The sequence below is a fragment of the Eschrichtius robustus genome, chromosome 10 (assembly GCF_028021215.1).
Source record: "Eschrichtius robustus isolate mEscRob2 chromosome 10, mEscRob2.pri, whole genome shotgun sequence".
In the NCBI taxonomy this organism is placed as follows: Eukaryota; Metazoa; Chordata; class Mammalia; order Artiodactyla; family Eschrichtiidae; genus Eschrichtius; species Eschrichtius robustus.
The window spans coordinates 101,115,167-101,142,360 of record NC_090833.1 but is presented as its reverse complement, the minus strand read 5'-3'; the positions used below and the strand labels follow the sequence as shown (position 1 = coordinate 101,142,360).

The following is a 27,194-nucleotide window of genomic DNA, read 5'->3' as shown; positions in this document are numbered from 1 at the left end:
CCATCAGTGAGAGGTTTCTATGGACGTTCCACTATGTAAGCATCGTTGATTAAATCATAGGTTTTGGTGCTTGAGCTCAATCTATAGCCCCTCTCCCCTGGGTCTTTCTGGAGACCAGCCCCTACCCTGAGGCCACCCAGGAAGGACCCCCAGCCCCCAAAGTTATCTCATTAGCAATAAGAGACACTCATCACTCCAGAGATTCCAAAGATTTCAGGAGCTGTATGCTAGGCACCAGGGACAGAGACCAAATATGCACCTTTTATTACATCACAGGACCTGTCTCTACCCTGTTTTCACTGGGTATGTTTCAGCTGTGTATGAAGCCTGAAGCATGTAGATTGAATTAGGGAGAAGGATGTGACATCCTGGGATACAAGCCCCCAGAAGGGCGCCCTCATATAAGATGTCCAAGTGTGCGAGAATGCGGTGCTGGAGAGACCATGTGCACAGCGGTGACAACGCTGCCAGATCCCAGCCTCCGCCATCCCCATTGAGGCACAGGCATGTGAGGGAAGGGATTTTGGATCCTCCAGACCAGCCAACCTACCAGCCAAGGTACCACTGAATAATCCTGTTGACACCACGCAAAGCACAGGAAGTGCTAGGTTAGCCCAGAGTGAATCCTGCCCCGTAGGACCTGTGAACGGCATCATGGCCCTGCATGACGCATGCACTTTGGGGCGGCTTGCCACAAGCGATAGAGATTGGAGCAACGTGCAGTGTGGGGATTTGGAGAAGCAAAGCTGTGCTTTCTTAGGGACTGGCTGTTCTTCCTGCACTGGGGGCACAGGGATGGGAAGTGGGAGGGGAAAGCGCCTGCCCCACCACCCTGCAGCCAGAACGGCTGTGACTTTCAGCCTTTTAGTGATTTGTCTTCCAAGAACAATTCTCCTATGAACAAAGAGATTTTCTGGGTTCTGAGTGTTCTTAGGCTTAGCAAAGCTGGGACACCCCTCAATTTACAGATGAGTAAACTGAGGCCCAGAGAGGGGAGGTGCCAAGATAACATAGTAGTTGGAGACCAGAACACCCTGCTAACTAACCTTCACTTGCAATTCTTGTTGTTTCATATCCAGGTGGCCTGTTCTATCCCACGGATCAAGAGAAGGAACAAGCTTCCTTTAACATGTGTGCTTTGTTCCCGCATCTAAATTTAGCCCCTTAGGTTGGCAACTAGATGTGTTAGGCAGTCTCTAAGCAATACACCTGTGTTTCTCATTACATCTTTCATCTCCATGGTTTCGACACTTCCCAACTTCTAGAACCAGTTTCATTATCACCTCTCAATGACTTAGTGGTGAGCTAAACATCAAGCAGGATACTCACACTTAAATGTGTAGCATTCAGAATCTTATTTACTTATTCCTACTGTATGTACTCTTCCCTAGATGAGAGAGGGCCTAATTAAAATGGACTCATACAGATCGATTAATCTGTAGTAACAGGCAGTGACTGAGATAAGACATCACATTCAAAGCATGTCGTAGAATTGCTAACGTAGCTGTCGATGTAGGGGGTACTCAAAAAATATTCAAAAATATAAAATTGCTCAGATAACTGAAGCACACCCGTTCAGAAACTTTAACAACAACTCTTATTGAAAGTGTGTATGTTCTAAGCAGAGAATGTAAGAAGATGAAAACACCTAGTGAGTTTGGCACAGAAATATTCATGAAATAAGTAAATATGAAATCTAACCTAAACTTTTTGCTATGTCTCTGGGTCACCCTTTTGAACAGTTGTGTTGTCACACAGTAATGTTCTCAGGAACCATGGAGGTGTGTTTGCCACCTCAGCTCATGGTGAGAGATTTGAGGTTAGCTGGGAAGAGTATACTTGGCAATTAGAAAACAGATGGTCCCTAGACCGAAACAAAAAGAGACAGTGCCTGGATAGTGTGGAACGGTCACGTGCCCTGAGGGGGATAAACAAATCAAAGGTGCTGCTTCCCTGCCCATCACTCTGGAGCCTCCATAAAGCACTTGACCTCACACGAGGCTAGGAGTCTTTTTTTTTTTTTTTTTTTAATTTATTTATTTAATTTATTTATTATTGTTTTTGGCTGCATTGGGTCTTCATTGCTGCACGCGGGCTTTCTCTAGTTGCGGCAAGCGGGGGTTACTCTCCGTTGTGGTGTGCGGGCTTCTCATTGCAGTGGTTTCTCTTGTTGTGGAAGACAGGCTCTAGACACGCGGGCTTCCGTAGTTGCGGCTCGCGGGCTTCAGTAGTTGTGGCGCACAGGCTTAGTTGCTCCGCGGCATGTGGGAACTTCCCCGACCAGGGCTCGAACCCGTGTCCCCTGCATTGGCAGGCAGATTCTTAACCACGTGCCACCAGGGAAGCCTTAGAAGTTTTAAAATAAATTTAGTAACTAGAATTTGTACGGGGACAGGGTCCTGCACCCCTGAAGCAGCCCTGGTTGCTGGTCAGGCAGCCACCAGGAGGAGGAAGCAGGCTCAAGGCACTGGGTGTAGGAGGGCATCTCTGGACACCTACAGTCCCTGCACCAGTCTCCTCACAGCCTCCACCTGAGCCATGGCCCACAAAGCACCCTTAAATATCTCATCCTTATTTTAAGAATTGTGCAGTTTCACATCTCTGTAGAGTGGCCATTTGAACTGCAACCTGGAAATGATTTTAGTTTTACATTTTAGCTTGTTCTTTTTGAGTCTTTGGATTTCATGGGAAAAGTCAGAATTTGGTCTTACTAACTCTGCCTCTAGAAGTTGAAATTTCTTATGACTCTGCAGGCTTACTTAGTAGACCGAGATCCTTTTTCTTTTTCTTTTTTTCCTTTTTCAGGGTATCTCTCAGCACTAGCATTTCAAAGATTCAAGGAACACGTTTTGGGAAACATTGGTTTAGATTAAAGGCCTCCAATCACATCTGAGTCCTCTACGACATCTCAGAATCTTCCCAGTTCTCTTCTTTCTCTCAGCTTTAACCCCTGCTTTCCCTACCTCCCCAGACCCGACTCTTCCAAATGGGCATACTTACCCTTAATTAAATCCTTCCTGAGAAGTCCTCCAGCTCTAGTGGGTGTGGGACTTACCAGCTCAGCAATACCCTTACTTCGATTAAAGCAGGCATCCCTTTGTCCTGCATTCCGATCCTCAATAAATATCAGCTGATTGATCCTATGAGGTCTGTGCTCATAGAAAATGTAAAATGAACAAAACTTGGTTAACATATCCACAAAATCATCATCCCTTACTTCTTTAGTTGTTTCTAAGTTTTTTACTGGGCTGAGTCCAATTTCATCATCGTCTGACTGAAGCAATGAACATGGCCTCTGATCTGGTTTCTGGAGGCAATTTTAATGTTGCAACCAGAGGTCAGCTAGCCCTTGGATGCTTGCTTGAAACCATCACAGCGCCATCATTGCACAATGGAAAGTATGATGCCTTTGTTCACCACTCGTTTGGGGATTTCGCCTTATGCTGCCCTACCTTACCCTGACATGTGATTTATCTTCCTTATGTCATTGCCACATCTTCCATTGTCTGTCTCCTCTCCTTAATTAAATGGTAGATGTCTCAAGGCAGCATCATATACCTAGCACAATGCCTGGCGCAAAGTAGGTCTTCACTAAAGAGTGGTGGATAGAGAGACGGCTCACAAGTATTAGATTTTAAAACATGGAGCTGAACCAAAATTTTTTCATCCAAGCAGCAGGCATGCAGAGTCAGTGAGGTTTATTTCTGTCGAAAGCCTCAGATTTTAAAAGGGAAAACTAAATCAAAATTTCCCCAGGCATCCACAACAGTGAAGTTTATTTCTGTGTTAAAAGCCTCCAGCTCATGCCTGGCACCCCACACACCCCAAGCTGCGATTGGAGAGATGTAGGTCACTGCTCACAATAGAGGTAAAAAATGAGTTAATGAGTTGGCTTAATCAAGAAATAAGACCTTAACCAGCCACTAATAAGATGTGCTCTGAGAATCACTATCTGGAAAAACAATAAACAAAACATTTTATGCTGCAGTTACTCAGGAAAAGGACCGTCATCTCCAAGGGAACATTGGCCTTGATTTCTGGGAAGATCACATTCCCCAAATCTGCTCCTGTCAGGTTGCACCTCAGAGCAACATGGGTGTCAGTCGGCATGGGTAAGGCTGGTGGTGGAGTTCTGGAGGGTTAAGTGCAGATGATTTATAACACAGTGGGGATTGATGGTTGGCCCAGCAGAGAACAGCAACCTGACTTGGCATATCAAGTGAAAAGGGGTGAAAAGGGGATTATTTGCAAGGCAGGGTTTTGCAGACTTTCCAGGAGATGTCCTGACAAGAGGAATGGGGACACCCATTCTGACTTGGACACTCACCCCAGCCCAGCCCCCTGGAATCCTCGGTCTGACTGGAAAGTGTGACTATAGTCTTAAACCCTTGTTTAAACCAAACAGACCAGGAAATAAAAGTTTAAGATCAAAATCTCAGCCAAATAGTAGCGCTTGGAAATTACTCTTAAAATATATTTCTCTGTATTTTAAGAGTTTGACAAAAATCCACTCTGTATTTCATCTGACCAAGTTTTAGAGTATATTTCATATATCTAAGTAGTGGGTTGAACGATGTTTCCCCCAAAACATATGCCCAGATCCTACCCCCCAGAAAGTGTGAATGTGAGTTATTTGGGAAAAGGATCTTTTCAGGTGTGATTAAGTTAAAGATCTTAAGATGGGATCATCCTGGATTCGGGTGGGATGAAATCCAATGACTGGCATCCTTGTAAGGAACGGAAGAGAGTCACAGACACAGAGAAGGCTATGAGAGAACAGAGGCCGAGATAGGAGTGATGCAGCCACAAACTAAGGGACACCTGGGAACACCAGAAGCTGGAAGAGGCAGGAAGGATGTTCCCCTAGAGCCTCTGGAGAGCGTGTGGCACTGCCCATACCTTGATTTCAGACTTCCGGACTCCAGAACTGAGAGCATAAATTTCTATTTTTTACGTCACCTGCTTTGCGAGTTTTTCTGAAGGCAGCTCCAAGAAACTAAAACAACTGTAAGAAATTTTATTTGTTGGAAAGGAAGAGGTTGAAAATTAAAAGTTAGCCCCAGAGTTTTATGGCTTTGGGTTTTGTTTTTGTTTTCCAAGTCTGTATTTTAAAGACCTCCATGGACATTTGAAGAGAGAATTTCAAGCGTTTTTTCTCCAGGTGTCCACACCCACTGCTGGCAGCAGGGGAGGAAGGGAGTCGGCAGTGCACTTTTTCTTGAAATCCCCTGTGGGTTGTTTTGGGGCCTTCTTATTTTATTTTTTTGACCTTGTGGCTTGCAGGATCCTAGTTCCCCGACAAGGGATCGAACCCATGCCCCCTGCAGTGGAAGCTTGGAGTCTTTACCACTGGACGGCCAGGGAAGTCCCTGTTTTGGGGTTTTGATGCATCTTGATATTCCCGCTAGGGACTGTGTCCTCTCCCTTATACAGTACTCATCTTCACTTCTCTTTTCTTTCTTTCTTTTTTTTTTTTCTTGCTTGCCTTTTTTTGTTTTCCTCTGTGGGTGACTCTCCATTTATTATTGAAGAGAGTTGGCTCTGAGTCACCATTCTGTGCCTAGCCAGGGCAAATCAGGCCTATGAGTCCAGCAATTTTCCTCCTTTGGAGGGAAGGAGGGATTTCTACTCCAGAGGATGCTCTGCACCAAGGTATAAATGGGGTGGGAGGTGGGAGCGGGCATGAGTGAGGGTTTTCAGAGTTTATCCAAGGTTCTTCTTTTCCCTAATTGCCCTTAGCGGGGTAAGAACTATGTTTGTCTGTCTCTCTCTGGGCAGGACTTCTCTAATTTCAGATGAATAAACGATGTGCTCTACAATGTGGTGGAGGGAGAGCAGACAGGGGCAAGGGGAGAAAACCAGGTCCCTGGGCCCAAAACTTAGCTCCAGCACTACCTGAGCCACATGTGAACAGGTGAGTGGACAAGCCCAAGTTTGGGGCTCACTGTCTGTGCACTGGACCCTGGGGGCCTTGGGTTTGGACTTTACCTGCATGTTCACATCCCCCTCACCTGTGAGTGTGGAGCCCTCAGAGCTCGGCTCTGAGGAGTGACCCCCAAAAAGGCTCTTCCCCTCTGCTTCCGCTCTGCCTCTCCTTTCCCATTAACATGCTTCTGTGGCCCATTTTCACCAGAGACAACAGAGAAAGAAGGATCGAGAGAGGGAGAGAGACCAAAAATGACCACATTGACACTCAAATTGCAAATTTTTTTTAATAATTTTTTAAAAATATTTATTTATTTGGCTGCGCCAGGTCTTAGTTGCAGCACACACGGGATCTTTGATTTTCGTCATGTCACACGGGATCTTTAGTTGCAGCATGTGGGATCTAGTTCCCTGACCAGGGATAGAACCCAGGCCCCCTGCATTGAGAGCATGAAGTCTTAGCCTGTGGACCACAGGGGAAGTCCCTCAAATTGAAAATTTTTATGCAGAAGAAAGTTATTTCTTCACTAGAAGGTAGAACTCTTATAGATATGGAAATTTAACCTAATTAAAACTTTTTTTTCAATTTTTATTTAAGGATTTTTTTTTTTTTTTATGATGACTGAGGTTTGACAAGAATGTGCTTGGATATTTATAATGCAGTCACATGTGTTTGCTGGAAGAGAGGCCACTGACCCACAGAATCCCACTTAAACCCTCTCACAGTATAATCCACACCCTCTCCAGGAAAAACAACCAGCAGCCTCTGGGTGTGTCTATATTAATCTAAGAGGCCTGACTCATGGCTGGTGCCCAACTCTCCTTGAATTATGGTGGATTTGGGTTTGTATCCAAGTCTCTGGATGAGCCGTTTGGCCTATCCCCAACCTACCAGTCAGTACCCATCCAGCTGCATTTGTAAACCTAATACGTAAAGCCCTTTCTGCTGTCTCTAGGTCTGGCCACGGAGAATTCAATGCCTACAGCACTTTCAGTTTGTTGTTCCTTAAGCTTAATTCATTGGCACAGGAAGAAATATATCAGATCATAAGTTATCTGTAGACTTTATGCCTTTTCTGTAAGGCTAAAATGTTCCCAGGTGCCAACAATTCTTTAGATGGTTTACTCAGATTGACACGCAAGAGAATTATCCTTCTTTGTAGAAAACCCATCTAAAGCATTTACCAAAGGATTTGCTATCTGTTGTTACCTCTTTGGTAAAGAAAGCTGTATTCTGTCAATAACTAAAGTAGTGGAGCAGGGATGTGGGTGTGTTTGCCTAGCACCCCATCCAAGGGGACAGACCCCCTCTCCAAGGCCTTGCCACCTCACTGATGGGGAATCTTTCCTCCATCCTGCTGGCTTGCAGAGCTATCATCCTTGCCTCTCGTCACTGTATATGGCAAATAAAAGGATTTATTCCTGTACATCTTTGAGCTTTCTTGAGGGGAGAGGGGGGTGGTTGTTAGAAGTTACTAGTTGTAATAAGTCGTTTTATTTCTTGTGTGCGCATCTCTACCTTTAAGTCCCCTGAAACCTTCAGTCTGGGAGAATCAATGTCTAATTGCATAATTTTTATTTCACGTAACATGTGAACGTGTTCTGTGGAGGTTTCACCGAACTCCTATTAGGGAGGAGTAAGCAACAGTAAAATTGCCAGTAAATTTCGGAGCACAATCCTAGGGAAAAATGCTTACCAAGACAAAAATCATTGCAAAAATCATTTTTCTTTATGAGGAAAAAAAAGTTAGACAAGCACAACATGGTCCAAACGTTTATTCGATGATTCCAAAGGCACTTCTACTCTGCTCAGGACTTGGTGAGATGCTGTCACATTCCTTATCCTGGATGTTTATTAGTTAGAGGCCATCCCCGGGGAGAGTCAATGTGGGGTCCTGGTTGTAGATCGTGTTTCCAAAGAAGGCTGCAACAATGTCTCGCATCCCCTTTGCCCTTTCGCGGTGTGACTGTGCCACCCTTCCGTCAAGGGGTAGAGTCAGTCCAGTCCTTCCCTTTGTATCTCAGCAGGCTCTGGACAGACTTTGACCTTGATAATGCAGAAGTGTAACTGCCAAGACTGATCTCAGAAAGACAGCAGTGAGTGGTGGACATGAAGCAAGATCTTAATCCCCTGCCCAGGAATGGAACCTGGGTAGCCTGGATGAAAACCAGGAATCCTAGCCACCACACTCCCTGGGCTCTTGCCCCCAGTGGAAAATGCATTTCTCACGGAGGCAAAACTGTAGAAACAGGTACAAAGTTTATTATTAGAGACACAGCACAACAACAAGTGGGAGAGCACACAGAGAAACAGTTTGTTTAGTTAAGATAGAAGCAAGGCAGAGATGCACACCTGGAGAGAAAGAGTGTGGGAGTCCTCCCTAATGAGGAGGAGCACAGTAAAAATGAATTATAGAGGCCTTAGCATCACATATTACGGGGTGGTGCCCCCTCCTCTTTGACCCCCAAGGAGCCTTTCTGCACATGTACGACGTCTCCCTTGCCCCAAGGACGGGAAATGTATGACCTCTTGATCTTTTAACAGGGTTTAGCCCCTCTCTGTCCCTGCCATAAAAGTGTCCAATGTCCTATTATCTACCCTATTCCTGTTGTTGTTTCTTATATCGAAGTGCCGATCTCGAAATATAGACAGGAGTCGGGTCATAAATATGTAGTCTGGAGCCTGTTTGTCTCTTGCCTCAGGAAATGTAAACAGGGTGCTGGTAATGAATATCCGGCCTGGAGCCCATCTTCTTCTCACCCCAGGAACAGGAGGCCGGTTCTAAATGCCTAGCCTGGAGCCCATCTATCTCCTGCCTCAAGGTGGGACCATGGGAAAGCTGGGCTCCTCTGCCTCCCTCCCCGAGCACCATATAAAGAGCAACGTGGAGAGAGAGATCCAGCCAGCCCCCAGGCTTCAGCCACCACAGGGCCAGGTTCTCAAGTGCCAGCTGCAGGGGTCCCAGCCCCTCACCCATTTGCTCACCAACACAGCGTGGAGCAGGACTACCCACCCTGAACACTGCCCTGGCTCCTGACCCTGCAGAATTTTGCACAGATAAAATGATGGTTGTGATTTGAAGCCACCAAGCCTCTGGGTGTTTTGCCACCCAGTGAAACAGCCAGCAACCAGGAGATGAACAGTGTCAGGGGAATGCAGGCACAGCAGGCGGTGAAGCATGAACAGTTGGGTCAAGGGCATCTTTTGCTATCACAGGCCCACACCCCAGAGGGGCCTGGAAGCAGTTACTGCACAGAAGGCAGCCGGGAGATCACATCCTAAGACCCCAGCCATAGAAGCTGGCTTCTAAAATAGGCAGAGACACTGTGAACAGAACTGAGGCCTAAGGTCAGAGATGCCAGCAGACACAGATTCAACCCCACGGTGTTGGAAGAAAGGGACTTGTAAGACCCTACATAGGATCAGAATATGTCTTAGCAACTGAGTCATGGATCTGTCTGCAGATGGGAGAGAAAAGGCCCACCTCCTATCCATCAATGAAATACATTGAGGGGCTGGAAATAAACCCTCACATTATGGTCAAATGATTCTGGTAAAAGTTCCAAGAGCATTCAATGGGGAAAGAATAGCCTCTTTGACAAACAGTACTGGGACAACTGGACATTCACATGCAATAAAATAAGTTGGACCCAAACACTGCATGCAAAAATTAACTCAAAATGATTCATAGACCTAAATATAAGAGCTGAAACTATTAAACTCTTAGAAGAAAATATAGGAAGAATTCTTCATGACTTTGTTTTAGGCAATAGTTTCTTAGATATGACACCACAAAAGAAACAAGAGAAAAAATAGATGAATTAGACCACATCAAAATTAAAAACTTTTGTGCTATACATAATATCATCAAATCAGGGAAAAGACAACTCAGAAAATGGGAGAAAATTTAATCAAATTATATATCTGATAACAGACTTGTATCTAGAACAGACAATGAACTCCTACAACTCAATAAGAAAAAGACAAATAACCTAATTTAAAACTAGCCACAGGATTTGACTAGGCATTTCTCCAAGGACATAGTCAACAAGCTCATGCAAAGATGTTCAACATCATTAGTCATTAGGGAGCTGCCAATCAAAACCACAGTGAGAACACTTCACTCACGCTCACCAGAGTGGATACAATCAAAAGGACAGAACAAATGCTAGCAAGAATGTAGAGAAATTGGTAATCTCATATGGTGCTTGTGGAAATGTAAAATAGTGCCTAAGGCTGGGTTGGGGGTATTAGGTGGGAGAATGGGGATTGAATGCTGATAGGTATGAAGTTTCTTTTGGGGGTGTGGGGGAACTAAAAATGTTCTAAAATTAGATTGCAGTCATGGTTGAACAACTCTACGACTATACTAGAAACATTGAATTATATACTTTAAATGGATGAATTGTATGGTAAAGGGTAGGAGAACATGCCACCCAAAATATGCCACTTTGACATAGGGATTCTTTTAAGCTGAAGGCAACTGAGAAGCAGCAGATGCAAGAAAAGTTCTCTGCCCTCCCATTTGCCTAAAAAGACATCAATCTGTAAAGGCGTCCCCCTCCTCCTTTCTCTAGCAGGAAGGAGGGAAGTTAATCACCTGACCACACTAGACCCAGATCAGCCCTGAGACACAGCAGAGGAATCTGCTTTGCAAGTAGCTCTTATCTTCCATCAATTTCCCCATGTATTTACCTTCCCACAATTTGTGGTCCCTAGAAACTCAAAGTCCTTTCCTTCATCTTGTCACCTCTCTAAAAATTTATTATTGTTCTGTAGAGATGCAGCATAAGCCCAGGTTACACCTTGGAGTTACTCATTTCTGAGTGTTCCTGCCTGTATGAACTTCTCTCTTTCTCTTGTCAATCTATCTTTTGTTAGTCTAATTTACAGAGTCCCAGTCAATCAACCTAAAATAAGTTTTTCCTCTCCTAAAGGTATGTGAAGTTTACTGTCAGGGAAGGGAAAACTTCCCTCTCTACCCCTCTTGAGTTCTTGTGCCTGGATTCATAATGAAATTGACACAAGACAGAATAACAGGAGAAAAACAAACAAATTTTAATTTGTGCACACAGAGTCTCATAGAAATGGAATCTAAGAAGTGACCAAAGCAGGCAGCTTATATACTTTTTAGACAAAGAAACAATAAATTTGCGAGGAATTGTCAGGACAAAGAAATTTAGGCTTTGGGTGCTTAATTAGTGAAGAATCTGGAGTTTGGGCTTGGGGTAGTAAAGTAAATAAGGTTTGTTTATACAGGCTTCTTGGCCTGAATTTCATATCTCTAGTGATAAGGGTGTCCTTCTACCTCCAGATGCAGGGAGTGTATCTTTCATATGAGAGATTAATTTCCTGCTTTTCAGGGAGACAGAAAGGAGAGTCAGTGTGTCCCTCTTGCATAGGCTGTTTCTTAAGTAACTTTAATTCAAAATAATCAATTTGCCATTGACACATATCTTGGGACAGCCTAAATATCTCAGTAAAGCAGTTACAAAGCCAAATAACCAGGCCCGTCTATGAGAGAGGAGATGAAAGAAGCTGGCAACTGGAATCAATTCAGATCTCCCCCTGCCTCCTAGTTAACAAGGGCCAGCATCATACGGCAAAGGTAAGACATGTCAGTTACCTGGTATAGTTAGTAGATAAAATGCAGGACCTAAGAAAATGGTTTTAATATAGTAAAGGAAATGAAGGATTTACATTAAATTGTTTAATAACATGCTTTTTTTGTTAAGTATTTTATCTATTAAATGCTTCAATAAATTGACCACACAATAATGAGAGGGAAGACATGTAGGTATAATCATAGGTTGCCTGAGGGTTTAGGAATTTAGTAAATGTGTGGCAGAGAAAAACATATCTAAATTCAAATTAGAAAAGTCAGTGTGAACTCCCAGAAACATTTCCCCTGTTAAGAAAAATTGTCTCAACATCCACCACAGTGTCTCTGCCCACCATCATTTCTCATGTGCTCCCCAAACATCCACCCTTTGGTTACCAATTCTATTCTCCCCTAAAAGGCATCTTGGAGAATAGCTGAGAACTGTCTCAAGGCTGAGAAAACTCACAGTGGGCCTGGTATACCTGTCGTTGCCAGGAAGCTAAGAAGCTTTCAAGGATGTCAATAGGATGCTAAAGGGACAAAGGACTAGCTTTTAGGGACTCCCAGTGACTACCCTGTGATGCCGTGAATATCAAAAATCTTTTCCCTTTAATTGAGAGAAATTAAATTATAAAAAGCTGTATATAAGCAAACCAGAAGCTTGTAAGCATACTGTACTATCACACTTTTTGTTTTTTTCAATCAGCTAGGTCTAGAAGTGTAAGCTGGCCAACTTTCCTCCCCTGCTTATGACTTAAAGAAGAAAAAGTTCAAAGAAATCTATTTTAACTCCTCTGCTACCTCTGTGAATGTAGCTGCAGCGTCAGAGGGCTGGCCCACCTTGGCAAGTAAAGACAGGCTGTTCCCTTCACATAAACAAACATGTGGTCTAGACCTACTTACACTGTTTGTGTAAGCCCTTGCTGAAGCTATACTGGGTCAGTGGTGTTATCTTTGTAGAACAAAGGACAGTCTCTGGTGGTCACTCACTAGATGCCTCTGTGACCTTTAGAAAACTCAGAATGGTCATCATTATAAAAAGGACTGTTGGGACTTCCTTGGTGGCGCAGTGGTTAAGAACCCGCCTGCCAATGCAGGGGACACGGGTTCGAGTGCTGGTCCGGGAAGATCCCACATGCCGCGGAGAAACTAAGCCCGTGCGCCACAACTACTGAGCCCGTGTGCCACAGCTACTGAATCCCATGTGCTCTAGAGCCTGTGCTCCGCAACAAGAGAAGCCACCGCAATGAGAAACCCGCACAACACAATGAAGAGTAGCCCCTGCTCGCCGCAACTAGAGAAAGCCGTGCACAGCAACCAAAAATAAATTAAAAATTAAAAACAAAAAAAAGGACTGTTGGCCAATATTAGTATTGGCTCAACCTGGATTGGATTCAATTCCTGTGGCCAGGAGACAGCCCTTGCTTTTGTTCCTCCACAGCCAGCAGCATCTGGAACTCCCCTTGCTTCCAGGAACAAATGAAAGAGGCAGAGTGTGCAGTGAAGGGCTGTGTCTTGCCCACTTCTCCCTCTGAGCCACTATTTCTCCTCCCAGGAAACTGTCCTGCAGTTGCACAGTGTAGAATATGGGTGTGTGTGCCTAAACTTTTTTCCGGCTGGATGAGACCACTTCCCTAGAGCGCAGGCTTTCTTTACAACTCTGGTGAAAGGAAAAACATTTCTGAAGTCAGTCACTCATCTCATCCTTCCCTTCTCTACCTCTTGCCATGAATGTCATCCCTCCTGGCCCCCGATACTCTATTCCAATGTTAGATAGTATGATTGTAAATTATTGTAGTATCACGTTGCATTATTTAATTAGTTCATTTTTGTTGTACATATTTTGCAGGGTAATGTCATGGGTCTACTGTTTCAAAATACGCTCAAACGACCAGACTGTAGAAAGAAAAAAGGAAAAGCACCAGCTTCTGCTTACTCATCTAGGTTCCCAGTGATTGCCAGAACAGTGTTACCAGCTCACAGAAGCAACATAAGCAGGTGAGACGGTTGGGTGTGGGCAAGGCTCTCTCTGATGTAACCACCCCAGTCCCAGACATCCTGTGTGTACCCACCTTCTAATACAAGCCAACGATGCACCTGCCTGTGCCTAATTGAGGTGGAGATTGACCAAGGGCATTTGTTAGCATGTGAGGTGAAATAAAAATGGAAATTTCTCATATTAGTTCACCTTGAAAACAATTGATTGAAGGAAAACTGTGAAAACAAGGAAGCTTTATTAGAGAGCTTGGGGAATTCTGTACATAAGGAATACCCTTTTTTTAAAAAACGTTTATTTATTTTATTTATTTATTTTTGGCCGCATCGTGTCTTTGTTGCTGCGCGTGGGCTCTCCCTAGTTGCGGCCAGCGGGGGCCACTCTTCACTGCGGTGCGTGGGCTTCTCATTGCGGTGACCTCTCTTGTTGCAGAGCACGGGCTCTAGGCATGCAGGCTTCAGCAGCTGTGGCTTGCGGGCTCTAGAGCACAGGCTCAGTAGTTGTGGCGCACGGGCCCAGTTGCTCTGTGGCATGTGGGATCCTCCCGGACAGGGCTCGAACCCGTGTCCCCTGCATTGGCAGGCGGATTCCCAACCACTGCGCCACCAGGGAAGCCCAAGGACTACCCTTTTAAAGTGTCCTTTGGGGTATGGTTTTCACGCTTTCTCAAGACGTTTTCCTGTGGCCTATTATAATTCATCCACATTGAGGTAAGGGGTGCGGGGCTGTGGAAAGCTGTGCTCAAAAAGCCCTTGCTAGTCCTTGCTTTTCAAATTCTGGGGGCTGCCTGAGATGTGTTGGGCGGAACCTGCCTCCCTCTGCTCAGTGGGGCTCCCTGCCAGCCTTGCAGTCATGTCACAGGGAGGCGGAAGCCCACCCCCAGACCCCTTAGCATCCAACACTTGATAAGAGGTGATGCACCTACCACTTCCAAGAACGGCTCACAGAGCCAGGCTGGAGACGGTGTGGCTGTGACAGTCAGCAGTGTAACGCTGGCCTCAGGGAAGAGTCGCCAGCGTGTCCTAAGGCAAGACCATCAAGCATGTTTTGGTGCCCCCAAACTATGTCCTGTATGGACTTCAGAATTTGACCCTCAGATCAATCAAGGAGTTGATTACCAGTTGAGTATTGGTTGAGTAGTCAACGTTCTTTGAGTACTAATTAATTGTTTACCCTGCTTTAGTCTTCTCCAGAGCTCTTTTCTCCACCCATGGTGCAGTCACCTGATTATTTGTTTATTGGTAAATTGTCCCCCCTGCAACTTGTTTTCCCCCACTTCTAAGCACTATGTTTCCCAGCAACTAGAATAGTACCTGGTGCATAGTAGGGCCCCAGTTAATTTTTTTTTGAATGAATGAATGAGGCACACTGCAATGCCCCTGTTCTCACAGGAGCTGAGGAGATAAAATCCATATCCACAAATATGGAGCTGGATATACAGCATGCATATAACATCTTTAGGCCACATGTGAACAGGTCAAGGGGGAATTATAAGGATAAGGGCTGTAAGGACTTGTAAAGATGGAGGTTTCGTTGTGGGCTTCAGTAGAGAGGGAGGGGTAACTACTCTCAAAATGTAAACTCTCGGACAAAATAATTTTACTGCCAGAGAAAGCAAAAGAATAATTGTTTCTAGAGCAGAGGTCTGTCTTGGCTCTTCCATGAATTACCTATGGGCCTTAGCATGTCCCTAAAACTTCTGGGACTTCGAACATAGAGCGGAGTCTAGATGGTCCAGCAGCTCTTTCAATGCCAACTTTTCCTGATCACTATCGATGCCCAATTTTTACGGCTTGAGCATGTGTTATAAAAATGAAGGAAAGGCAACTTCCCTGAGCCTGTCTTACTTGCTTCAAAGGCCATCTGAACCAAATTTCTAGTGTTGATGCAGAGCTGATTCCCCCCGGTCCTGTCTCCCCTCACTGCAGCTTGTCTTCCCACTGCTAACCTTTCACTTAAAACTTTGCCTCCTGGAAGCCCCCCTCCAGAGTGAGCAGGCCATGCTCCCTCACCTCTGATTCTTCCTGAGGCCTTGCCTCCTTGCAGGATCTTCGTGTCCTGGCTGCCATTCTCCCACACACTCCTGGGGAGGCAGGCGATCTCCTTTCCTCTCTGCCATTGTGGAAAGAGCATCCTCCTTTGCCAGCTCTGTCCCCTGGCAATAGCAGCTTCTCCTGTCCCTGACTGCACTCTTCTACATGATGACGATAGTAGCTCGTGGACAGTGTGGCAGGCACTGTTCCAAGGGCATTTCATGTACTAAGTCATTCACTCTCCAACACAACTACGTACAAGATAAGGATTATTACCATGATCCCCATTTTACAAATGAGGACACTGAGGCCCAGAACAGTCAAGTAACTTGTCTAAGGGGACCCTATTAATAACTGATAGAGCCAGGATTAAAATTTAAGCCATCTGGATCTAGAGTCCATGGATGCTGTGCAATCCAGCAGTTGGGTGATGAAATTAGTGTAGGGAGTTGTGACCAGCATTTATTTTTAGATGAAATAGAACAGAACAGAAAGAATAGAATAGAATAGAATAGAATAGAGATTAGTAAATAGCAGAATTATTTTTGCAAAACTCTTATTTCAGTCATGCACGTGTATTTGAGTGCACACTGTATTTCATTTTTTTTTTTAAGTTTGAAAATCATTGCAATGTTCTGTGGCTTCTTCCTGACCTCATTAAAACTGTGACATGTGACTCTAAGTACCTCTCTCCGCTTTGACTTCTGCTAACATCTGGATGATTTCATGGTTCACGGGTCCATCCAGTAGCTAGTCCTTATAGTTCCTTAACTCCAGATATATTCATCTCCATTTCAATTCATTTAGCTGGTTCCATAGCTAAATCCTGGGACTGATCATTTCTTAGGAATTGCTGCACTCATGAAACTGTAAACTCTCAAGTTTACTCTTCAGATAGACCCCTAGCCTTTCATAGTCTTTGCACTGTGTCTTAGTCCATGCAGGCTGCTATAATGGAATACCATAGACTGGGCAGCTTATTAAAAACAGGAATTTCTCACAGTTCTGGAAACTGGAAGTCCAAGATCAAGGTGCTGGCAGATTTGGTGTCTGGTGAGGGCCCACTTCCTGGTTCCTAGACAGACGTCTTCACACAGAATCCTCACATGGTGGAAGGGGAGAGGGAGCTCTCTGATGTCTCTTTTATAAGAGCACCAATCCCAGTCGTGAGGGCTCCATCCTCATGACCTAATCACCTCCCAAAGGTCCTACTTCCTAATATCATCATGTTGGGATTAGGATTTCAACATACGAATTTTGGGGGGAGGACACAGACACTCAGTGCATAATACCCTGCCATGTCCCCAGCCCTGATTTGGAGCTCACATGTCCCTTGACTCTTCCTCTTTGTCCTTCCATGCTGTCTGTGTCCTCTTGTCCCTGTCTTTTGTTCCTTTCCTTACCTCACTGATCACCCAAGATCCTATGATTGATGACATCAACTTCTTTTCCATCTGTATCCACCACGCCCTCACCTCCTTATCCTTCTATGTTCTCCTAACACTGAATCAGTCTGCAGCTGACCCTTCACTCAGATGCATACACCGAGGAGTATAACCAAGCAAATAGTGGCACTCAAATGAGGGTCACCATTTTTACTGGTCTATTAGTGCCCCTCAGCATCTTGCATTTGACCTGGGTCCTACCTGACAGAGAAAATAAGCCCCATCAGCTCTCCATCCCACACTTGCTGACACATTGACATTCTCTTTCGTTTTAAAATGACCTCAGATCCAAGATTCATCCTCCATCTGTGCTCTCAGCCCCACAGCTTCATCCTTGCTCCATCTTCCTTTCCTTATATTTTAAACCTCCTGCTCTCTACTAGTTATTTCCTCTCAGCCTATGAACATTTTCACATCTTTTTCATTAAAACGGCCCCCACCCAGTTTTGTAGCTGCCGTCCAATGCCCAACCCCTCTCCATCACATTGCAATGAACACACAAACACACACACACAATTCATTCAGTCTCCATTTCCTTTTCTCCCATTCATTCCTCAGCCCCCTGATACTGGGCCTTTGCCCCTACAACTCCATGGAAACTGTTCTTGTCAAGGTTACCAATGATTTCTGTCAGGGAGAAATAAATTTTTGCCTACCCTTCTAGTTTCTTCTGGCTGGTCTAAGAATTAAATTGACGTGAGACAGATTAACAGGAGAAAATCAAACAAAAGTTTAATAACATGTATCCATAGGAGAGACCCAGGAAAACTGAGTAACTTGCGAAGCCACTCACCTAATTACCATCTTCTGCTAGAGACAAAAGAGGATGTTGGGGTAGTAGTTTGGGACTTCAAAGGGGAGGAAGGCAATTCAGAAATAGAAAAGCAAATGTTTGGTAAACAAATGTTTGCTGGGCCCTGCAGAGACAGTGGAACACAGAGTGAATTCTGACCTCTAGGCCCTGCCTAGAGTTCCTCTCACCACACCTGGCCCATATTCTGTACAGATATCTCTGGTGACAGCTCTATTCTGGGGACTGGCTCTCTATCTAGATTCTTTAAGGCAGTTAGGGGGAAGGTCAAAGTTTCTTCCTGAGTATTTTGGGCCTTGATTGTTTTTAGCTCAAAATAATCAGCATGCTAAAGAGACATTTTGGGGTGGCAAGTTTTGCTCCCCTACACTTCCTTGTAGTCAAGTCCATAAAAACTTTTCTGTCCATATATCTTTCATTCTATCTGAGCATTTGGATTTGTCTATCACTGCCATTGTCTTGGATCTTTCTTCCTCTCTGACTTCTGTCAGTCTACTCTGCCTGTTTTCTTCCTCACATTTTGATCATCTTTCTTCATCATTAGTTTTCTGCTGTTGAGAGTTAGTTTTAGAATAAAGGGAAGAGCCCATGTGAATTGAATTGACCAAAAGTTAACTCTTCTCCATAAAAATATCATCCAAAAAAATTTTTTGGACTAGACAAGCTGATTCTAAAATTTATATGAAAAATGAACAAACAAGAATAGCCAATGGAAGAAAATCTTAAAAAGAGGGAGGACAATTAGGTGAAAATAATGGTGCAACCAGATATTAAAACATATTATAAAGCCTCAGTAATGACAACAGCATGGTAGCAGAACATGAATAGACAGATCAGTGGATCAGAATAGGAAATCTGGAACCAAATAGAAATATACATGGGAATTCTATTTATGATAAGGAGAGAGCCTAAGCAATGGGGTAAGGACAGACTACTCTCAAATTTTTAACATCCCTTTTTCTGTATTTTCTGTCTCATCCTGTATTTTTGTCTCCTTTCTTTGGTCTATAAATACACTTGTGTCTCTCAGTAAATATCAGAAAACAAACAACCCTCCCTCCCTTCCTGTATCATCTTAGTTAACCACTATTTCTCTTATACTTTGCAGCCAAGTTCTCTTTAAAGAATAGTTTTTTACACACTGTCTCTGCTTCTTCCCTTTGAAAAAATATTTTAAAATCTTACATTGGTTTATTTTTAGTTATGAAGTAAAATAATACATTAGACTATGTATCTTAATAACTTGAAATATGAAAAGAAAATGGTTGTAATTAATATTTATTATCTCAAGAGTGGAATTACAAGGATATTTTATGGTCTAAATCTGCACTATCCAGTACAATAGTCACTAGCCACATGTGGCAATTGATCCTTTGAATGTGGCTACTCTGAGCTGAGATGTGCTATAAGATACACATTGGATTTTGAAGTTTTAGTGAAAAAAGAGAATGTAAAATAACTCTTTACTAATCTTTTCTATTGATTACATATTGAATCAATAACATTTCAATATATTATTTTTTTTGAATTTTATTTATTTTTTCATACAGCAGGGTCTTATTAGTTATCCATTTTATACATATTAGTGTATATAAGTCAATCCCAATCTCGCAATTCATACCACCACCACCACCAACCCCGCCACTTTCCCCCCTTAGAGTCCATATGTTTGTTCTCTACATCTGTGTCTCTATTTCTGCCCTGCAAACTGGCTCATCTGTACCATTTTTCTAGGTTCCACATATATGCGTTAATATATGGTATTTGTTTTTCTCTTTCTGACTTACTTCACTCTGTATGACAGTCTCTAGATGCATCCACGTCTCTACAAATGACCGAATTTCGTTCCTTTTAATGGCTGAGTAATATTCCATTGTATATATGTACCACATCTTCTCTATCCATTCATCTGTCGATGGGCATTTAGGTTGCTTCCATGACCTGGCTATTGTGAACAGTGCTGCAATGAACATTGGGGTGCATGTGTCTTTTTGAGTTATGATTTTCTCTGGGTATATGCCCAGTAGTGGGATTGCTGGGTCATATGGTAATTCTATTTTTAGTATTTTAAGGAACCTCCATATTGTTCTCCATAGTGGCTGCATCAATTTACATTCCCACCAACAGTGCAAGAGGGTTCCCTTTTCTCCACACCCTCTCCAGCATTTGTTGTTTGTAGATTTTCTGATGATGCCCATTCTAACTGGTGTGACGTGATACCTCATTGTAGTTTTGATTTGCATTTCTCTAATAATTAGTGAAGTTGAGCAGCTTTTCGTGTGCTTCTTGGCCATCTGTATGTCTTCTTTGGAGAAATGTCTATTTAGGTCTTCTGCCCACTTTTTGATGGGGTTCTTTGTTTTTTTAATATTGAGCTGCATGAGCTGTTTATATATTTTGGAGATTAATCCTTTGTCCATTGATTCATTTGCAAATATTTTCTCCCATTCTGAGGGTTGTCTTTTCGTTTTGTTTGTAGTTTCCTTTGTTTTGCAAAAGCTTTTAAGTTTCATTAGGTCCCATTTGTTTATTTTTGTTTTTATTTCCATTACTCTAGGAGGTGGATCAAAAAAGATCTTGCTGTGATTTATGTCAAAGAGTGTTTTCCTATGTTTTTCCTCTAAGAGTTTTATAGTGTACGGTCTTACATTTAGGTCTCTAATCCATTTTGAGTTTATTTTTGTGTATGGTGTTAGGGAGTGTTCTAATTTCATTCTTTTACATGTAGCTGTCCAGTTTTCCCAGCACCACTTATTGAAGAGACTGTCTTTTTCTCCATTGTGTACGCTTGCCTCCTTTGTCATAGATTAGTTGACTATAAGTGTGTCGTTTTATCTCTGGGCTTTCTATCCTGTTCCACTGATCTGTATTTCTGTTTTTGTGCCAGTACCATACTGTCTTGATTACTGTAGCTTCGTAGTACAGTCTGAAGTCAGGAAGTCTGATTCCTCCAGCTCTGTCTTTTTCCTTCAAGACTGCTTTGGCTATTCGGGGTCTTTTGTGTCTCCACACAAATTTTAAGGTTTTTTGTTCTAGTTCTGTAGAAAATGCCACTGGTAATTTGATAGGGATTGCATTGAATCTGTAGATTGCTTTGGGTAGTATAGTCATTTTCACAATATTGATTCTTCCAATCCAAGAATATGGTATATCTCTTCATCTGTTTGTATCATCTTTAATTTCTTTCATCAGTGTCTTATAGTTTTCTGCATACAGGTCTTTTTTCTCCCTAGGTAGGTTTACTCCTAAGTATTTTATTCTTTTTGTTGCAATGGTAAATGGGAGTGTTTCCATAATTTCTCTTTCAGATTTTTCATCATTAGTGTATAGGAATGCAAGAGATTTCTGTGCATTAATTTTGTATCCTACAACTTTACCAAATTCATTGATTAGCTCTTGTAGTTTTCTGGTGGCATCTTTAGGATTCTCTATGTAGAATATCATGTCATCTGCAAACACTGACAGTTTTACTTCTTCTTTTCCAATTTGTATTCCTTTTATTTATTTTTCTTCTCTGATTGCCGTGGCTAGAACTTCCAAAACTATGTTGAATAACAGTGGTAGGAGTGGACATCCTTGTCTTGTTCCTGATCTTAGAGGAAATGCTTTCAGTTTTTCACCATTAAGAATGATGTTTGCTGTGCGTTTGTCATATATGGCCTTCATTATGTTGAGGAAGGTTCCCCCTATGCCCACTTTCTGGAGAGTTTTTTTCATAAATGGGTGTTGAATTTTGTCAAAAGCTTTTTCTGCATCTATGGAGTTGATCATATGGTTTTTATTCTTCAATTTGTCAATATGGTGTATCACATTGATTGAATTGTGTATATTGAAGAATCCTTGAATCCTTTGGATAAATCCCACTTGTCATGGTGTATGATCCTTTTAATGTGTTGTTGGACTCTGTTTGCTAGTATTTTGTTGAGGATTTTTGCATCTATATTCATCAGTGATATTGGTCTGTAATTTTCTTTTTTTGCAGTATCTTTGTCTGGTTTTGGTATCAGGGTGATGGTGGCCTCATAGAATGAGTTTGGGAGTGTTCCTTCCTCTGCAATTTTTTGGAAGATTTGAGAAGGATGGGTGTTAGCTCTTCTCTAAATGTTTGATAGAATTCACCTATGAAGCCATCTGGTCCTGGACTTTTGTTTGTTGGAAGATTTTTAATCACAGTTTCAATCTCATTACTCGTGATTGGTCTGTTCATATTTTCTGTTTCTTCCTGTTTCAGTCTTGGAAGGTTATACCTTTCTAAGAATTTGTCCATTTCTTCCAGGCTGTCCATTTTATTGGCATAGAGTTGCTTGTAGTAGTCTCTTAGGATGTTTTGTATTTCTGCGGTATCTGTTGTAACTTCTCCTTTTTCATATCTAATTTGTTGATTTCAGTCCTCTCTCTCTTTTTTTTTGATGAGTCTGGCTAATGGTTTATCAATTTTGTTTATCTTCTCAAAGAACCAGCTTTTAGTTTTATTGATCTTTGCTACTGTTTTCTTTGTTTCTATTTCATTTATTTCTGCTCTGATCTTTATAGTTTCTTTCCTTCTACTAACACTGGGTTTTGTTTGTTCTTCTTTCTCTAGTTCCTTTAGGTGTAAGGTTAGATTGTTTATTTGAGATTTTTCTTGTTTTTTGAGGTAGGCTTGTGTTGCTATAAACTTCCCTCTTAGAACTGCTTTTGCTGCATCCCATACGTTTTGGATCGTCATGTTTTCGTTGTCATTTGTCTCTAGGCATTTTTTGATTTCCTCTTTGATTTCTTCAGTGATCTCTTGGTTATTTAGTAACGTATTGTTTAGCCTCCATGTGTTTGTGTTTTTTACTATTTTTTCCCCTGTAACTGGTTTTCAACTCATAGCATTGTGTTCAGAAAAGATGCTTGATATGATTTCAATTTTCTTAAATTTACTGAGGCTTGATTTGTGACCCAAGATGTGATCTATCCTGGAGAATGTTCTGTGTTCACTTGAGAAGAAAGTGTAATCTGCTGTTTTTGGATGGAATGTCCTATAAATATCAATTAAATCTATCTGGTCTATTGTATCATTTAAAGCTTGTGTTTCCTTATTAATTTTCTGTTTGGATGATGTGTCCATTGGTGTAAGTGAGGTGTTAAAGGCCCCCACTATTATTGTGTTACAGTTGATTTCCTCTTTTATAGCTGTTAGCAGTTGCCTTATGTATTGAGGTGTTCCTATGTTGGGTGCATACATATTTATAATTGTCATACCTTCTTCTTGGATTGATCCCTTGATCATTATGTAGTGTCCTTCCTTGTCTCTTGTAACATTCTTTATTTTAAAGTCTATTTGATCTGATATGAGTATTGCTTCTCCAGCTTTCTTTTGATTTCCATTTGCATAGAATATCTTTTTCCATCCCCTCACTTTCAGTCTGTATGTGTCCCTAGGTCTGAAATGCATCTCTTGTAGACAGCATATATATGGATTTTGTTTTTGTATCCATTCAGCGAGCCTGTGTCCTTTGGTTAGAGCATTTAATCCATTCATGTTTAAGGTAATTATTGATATGTATGTTCCTATGACCATTTTCTTAATTGTTTTGGGTTTGTTTTTGTAGGTCCTTTTCTTGTCTTGTGTTTCCCACTTAAAGAAGTTCCTTTAGCATTTGTTGTAAAGCTGGTTTGGTGGTGCTGAATTCTCTTAGCTTTTGCTTGTCTGTAAAGCTTTTGATTTCTCTGTCGAATCTGAATGAGATCCTTGCTGAGTAGAGTAATCTTGGTTGTAGATTCTTCCCTTTCATCACTTTAAATATATCTTGCCACTCCTTTCTGGCTTTTAGAGTTTATGCTGAGGAATCAGCTGTTAACTTTATGGGAGTTCCCTTGTATGTTATTTGTCGTTTTCCCCTTGTTGCTTTTAATAATTTTTCTTTATGTTTAATTTTTGTCAATTTGAGTACTATGTGTGTCGGTGTGTTTCTCCTTGGGTTTACCCTGCCTGGACTCTCTGTGTTTCCTGGACTTGAGTGGCTATTTCCTTTCTCATGGTATGGAAGTTTTCAACTATAATCTCTTCAAATATCTTCTCGGTTCCTTTCTCTCTCTCTTCTCCTTCTGGGACCCCTATAATGCGAATGTTGTTGCATTTAATGTTGCCCCAGAGGTCTCTTAGGCTGTCTTCATTTCTTTTCATTCTTTTTTCTTTATTCTGTTCCATGGCAGTGAATTCCACCATTCTGTCTTCCAGGTCACTTATCCGTTCTTATGCCACCATTATTCTGCTATTGATTCCTTCTAGTGTATTTTTCATTTCAGTTATTGTATTGTTCATCTCTGTTTGTTTGTTCTTTAGTTCTTCTAGTGTTTTTTCTTTAATTCTTCTAGGTCTTTGTTAAACATTTCTTGCATCTTCTTGATCTTTGCCTCCATTCTTTTTCAGAGGTCCTGGATCATCTTCACTATCATTATTCTGAATTCTTTTTCTGGAAGGTTTCCTACCTCCACTTCATTTAGTTGTTTTTCTGGGGTTTTATCTTGTTCCTTCATCTGATATATAGCCCTCTGACTTTTCCTCTTGTCTATCTTTCTGTGAATGTGGTTTTTGTTCCACAGGCTGCAGGATTGTACTTCTTCTTGCTTCTGCTTTCTGCTCTCTGGTGCTGATATATTCTTTTAAATGAAAATTTATTAAAATAATTTCATATGTTTCTTTTTCTCTTTTTAAGGTGGCTGAAGGACTTCTCTGGTGGTCCAGTGGGTAAGACTCCATGCTCCCAATGCAGGGGGTCTGTGTTTGATCCCTGGTTGGGGAATTAGATCCCGCATGCATGCTGAAACTAAAGATCCCACATGCCACAAGTAAGACCCAGAGCAGCCAAAATAAATGATAAATAAATAATTAATAAAGTGGCTGCAAGAAATTTTTTTTTTTAAAGAAATTCACGTTCTTTTATTTATTTATTTATTTATTTATGACTGCGTTGAGTCTTCGTTTCTGTGCGAGGGCTTTCTCTAGGTGCGGCAAGCGGGGACCACTCTTCATCGCGGTGCGCGGGCCTCTCACCATCGCGGCCTCTCTTGTTGCGGAGCACAGGCTCCAGACGCGCAGGCTCAGTAATTGTGGCTCACGGGCCCAGTTGCTCCGTGGCATGTGGGATCTTCCCAGACCAGGGCTCGAACCCATGTCCCCTGCATTGGCAGGCAGACCCTCAACCACTGCGCCACCAGGGAAGCCCCAAGAAGTTTTTAAATTACATCTGTGGCTTGCATTTTACTTACTTACAGTGCACTATTTATGGTTTAAATAGTTTGTGTGTGGTTTGAATTTTCCAACAGTGAGAGCATATTATTTTCACATTCAAACTAAATGTTTTCATTTCTTACTGTTTTAGTGTGTTAAAAAAATATATATATAACATAAAATTTACCATCTTAGCCATGTTTTTTTTTTTGGCTGCACCACCTGGCATGTAGGATCTTAGTTTCCCGACTAGGAATCAAACTTGTGCCCCCTTCATTGAAATCGCAGAGTCTTAACCACTGGACTGCTAGGAAAGTCCCTCATCTTAGCCATTTTTAAGTGTACAGTACAATAGTAACTATATGCACCTTGTTGTGCAACAGATCTCTAGAACTTTTCATCTTGCAAAACTGGAACTCTATACCCATTAAGAAACAACTCCCCACTCCTCCCTGTCCCCATTTGCTAGTAAGCACATTCTACTTTGTGTTTTTGTGTGTTTGACTATTTTAGATACTTCATATAAGTGGAATCACACAGTATTTGTCTTTTTGTGACTGGCTCATTTCATTCAGTATAATGTCCTCAAGATCCATCCATGTTCTAGCATGTGTCAGAATTTCCCTCTTTTTAAGGCTGAATAGTATTCCATAGTATGTATACACCACATTTGCTTTATCCATTCACCTGTCAATAGACATTTAGGTTGCTTCCACTTCTTGGCTATTGTGAATAATGCTGCAGTGAACATTCATGTGCAGATATCTCTTTGAGATTCTGTTTCCCATTCTTTTGGATATATACCCAGAAGTGGGAGGGGTGTTTCCATTTCATAAACGTTTTTCTTCCCTTTCATTTCCTCTGTGACCCTCCATGCTCAGTGTCTGCCCTTTTTAATCATCTGAAATTGTCCTGGCAAAGACCTCCCAAATCTTTGGAAATGTTGCCAATTCCAGTGGTCATGTTTCCACCTTATGTTACCTGACCTCTCTGTGGCATTTAGCACTGTTTACTACTTCCTTCAGGAAACTCCATGTTTCTTGGCCTTGCATCTAGTTCCCCACCCACCATCTTCCTAGCCTCTTTTACTGGCTCCCACACCTCCGCCTGCCCTTAAAACTGATACAGCACAGGACTTTTCTCAAGCAAGCTTTTCAGCTCACACTTGGTGTCCCCCATTCCCCCACCACCACCTCATCCAGTCTTTTCTCAGAGGCTTCAAATCTATTTGCTCCTCAGACACCTAGAACTCCACATGTTCAACTCTGCCTGTCCTATCCCCCACCCCCTGCTAAGTCCACCGCCCTCATCTGCTCATTGCTGTGTGCTTTCTTTTCCTGACACATACTGCCTCTACCATGGTACTGATAATACCCAACAAGTTTCTGGGAGTGAACCAAGAAACCTCTTTCTCATGTCCACTTCTATTTGTTCCCTAGATGTTAACTCTACTTCTTAAATATCTCTCAAGTTAGTCCATTTTCTTTACCTCTACAGCCAGTGGTCTAATTCAGACCTCCATTCTCTTACCTATTGAGAATTCTCTTAACTGGCATCTGAGGGTGTTTTTTACACCTAATATCATTATGTGAATAAAATACAGGAGTCATACAAAATCTCCCATGTAATTTTTAAGGTAACAACCTGAGCAAGGCTTTCTAGAATTCTCATGTGAACGCCATTCAGTAAGTATTTTCCCAGCACCTACTTTATGCCTTGCATCAGGCTAGACCCAGGGAATGCCAAGATTAAAAAGACAGTTTCTTTCCTCAAGGACATCACAAGTTGATGGAACTGATGTCACAAACTGGCATATAAACACTTATAAAAACAAATGCATTTTATTGCCTTTCATACCAAGTGTAGTGGGACAATGTAAGAAGTAGTAAATACCCAATTCTCTCAAATTCATCCTCCATACTGGTGCCAGAGGATCTTTCTAGATCCCATCTCCTATAGGATAAAGGCTAAAATCCCTAACCTCACTAGTCAAGTCCCCCATGACCTGGATTTTTCATCCCCTACTTTGTTCCTCTTGCCCCTGTTCACAAGGGCAAGAACATTCCAGGCTTTGTCATGTTTGCAGGCCTTTGTATTTGCTTTTCTGCCAAAAAAGTCCTTCTCTTTTTTGTGGGTGTGTCTGATGAATCACCTCCTCTATGAAATCTCCCCTGCCCTCT

At 42.2% G+C, this 27,194-nt stretch overlaps 1 pseudogene; it reads left to right on the top strand.

Moving 5' to 3' along the window:
* Positions 1-424: 424 nt before the first annotated feature.
* LOC137771006 (NADH dehydrogenase [ubiquinone] 1 alpha subcomplex subunit 3 pseudogene) overlaps positions 425-27,194 on the top strand; it is a 45,620-nt pseudogene continuing 18,850 nt past the window's right edge.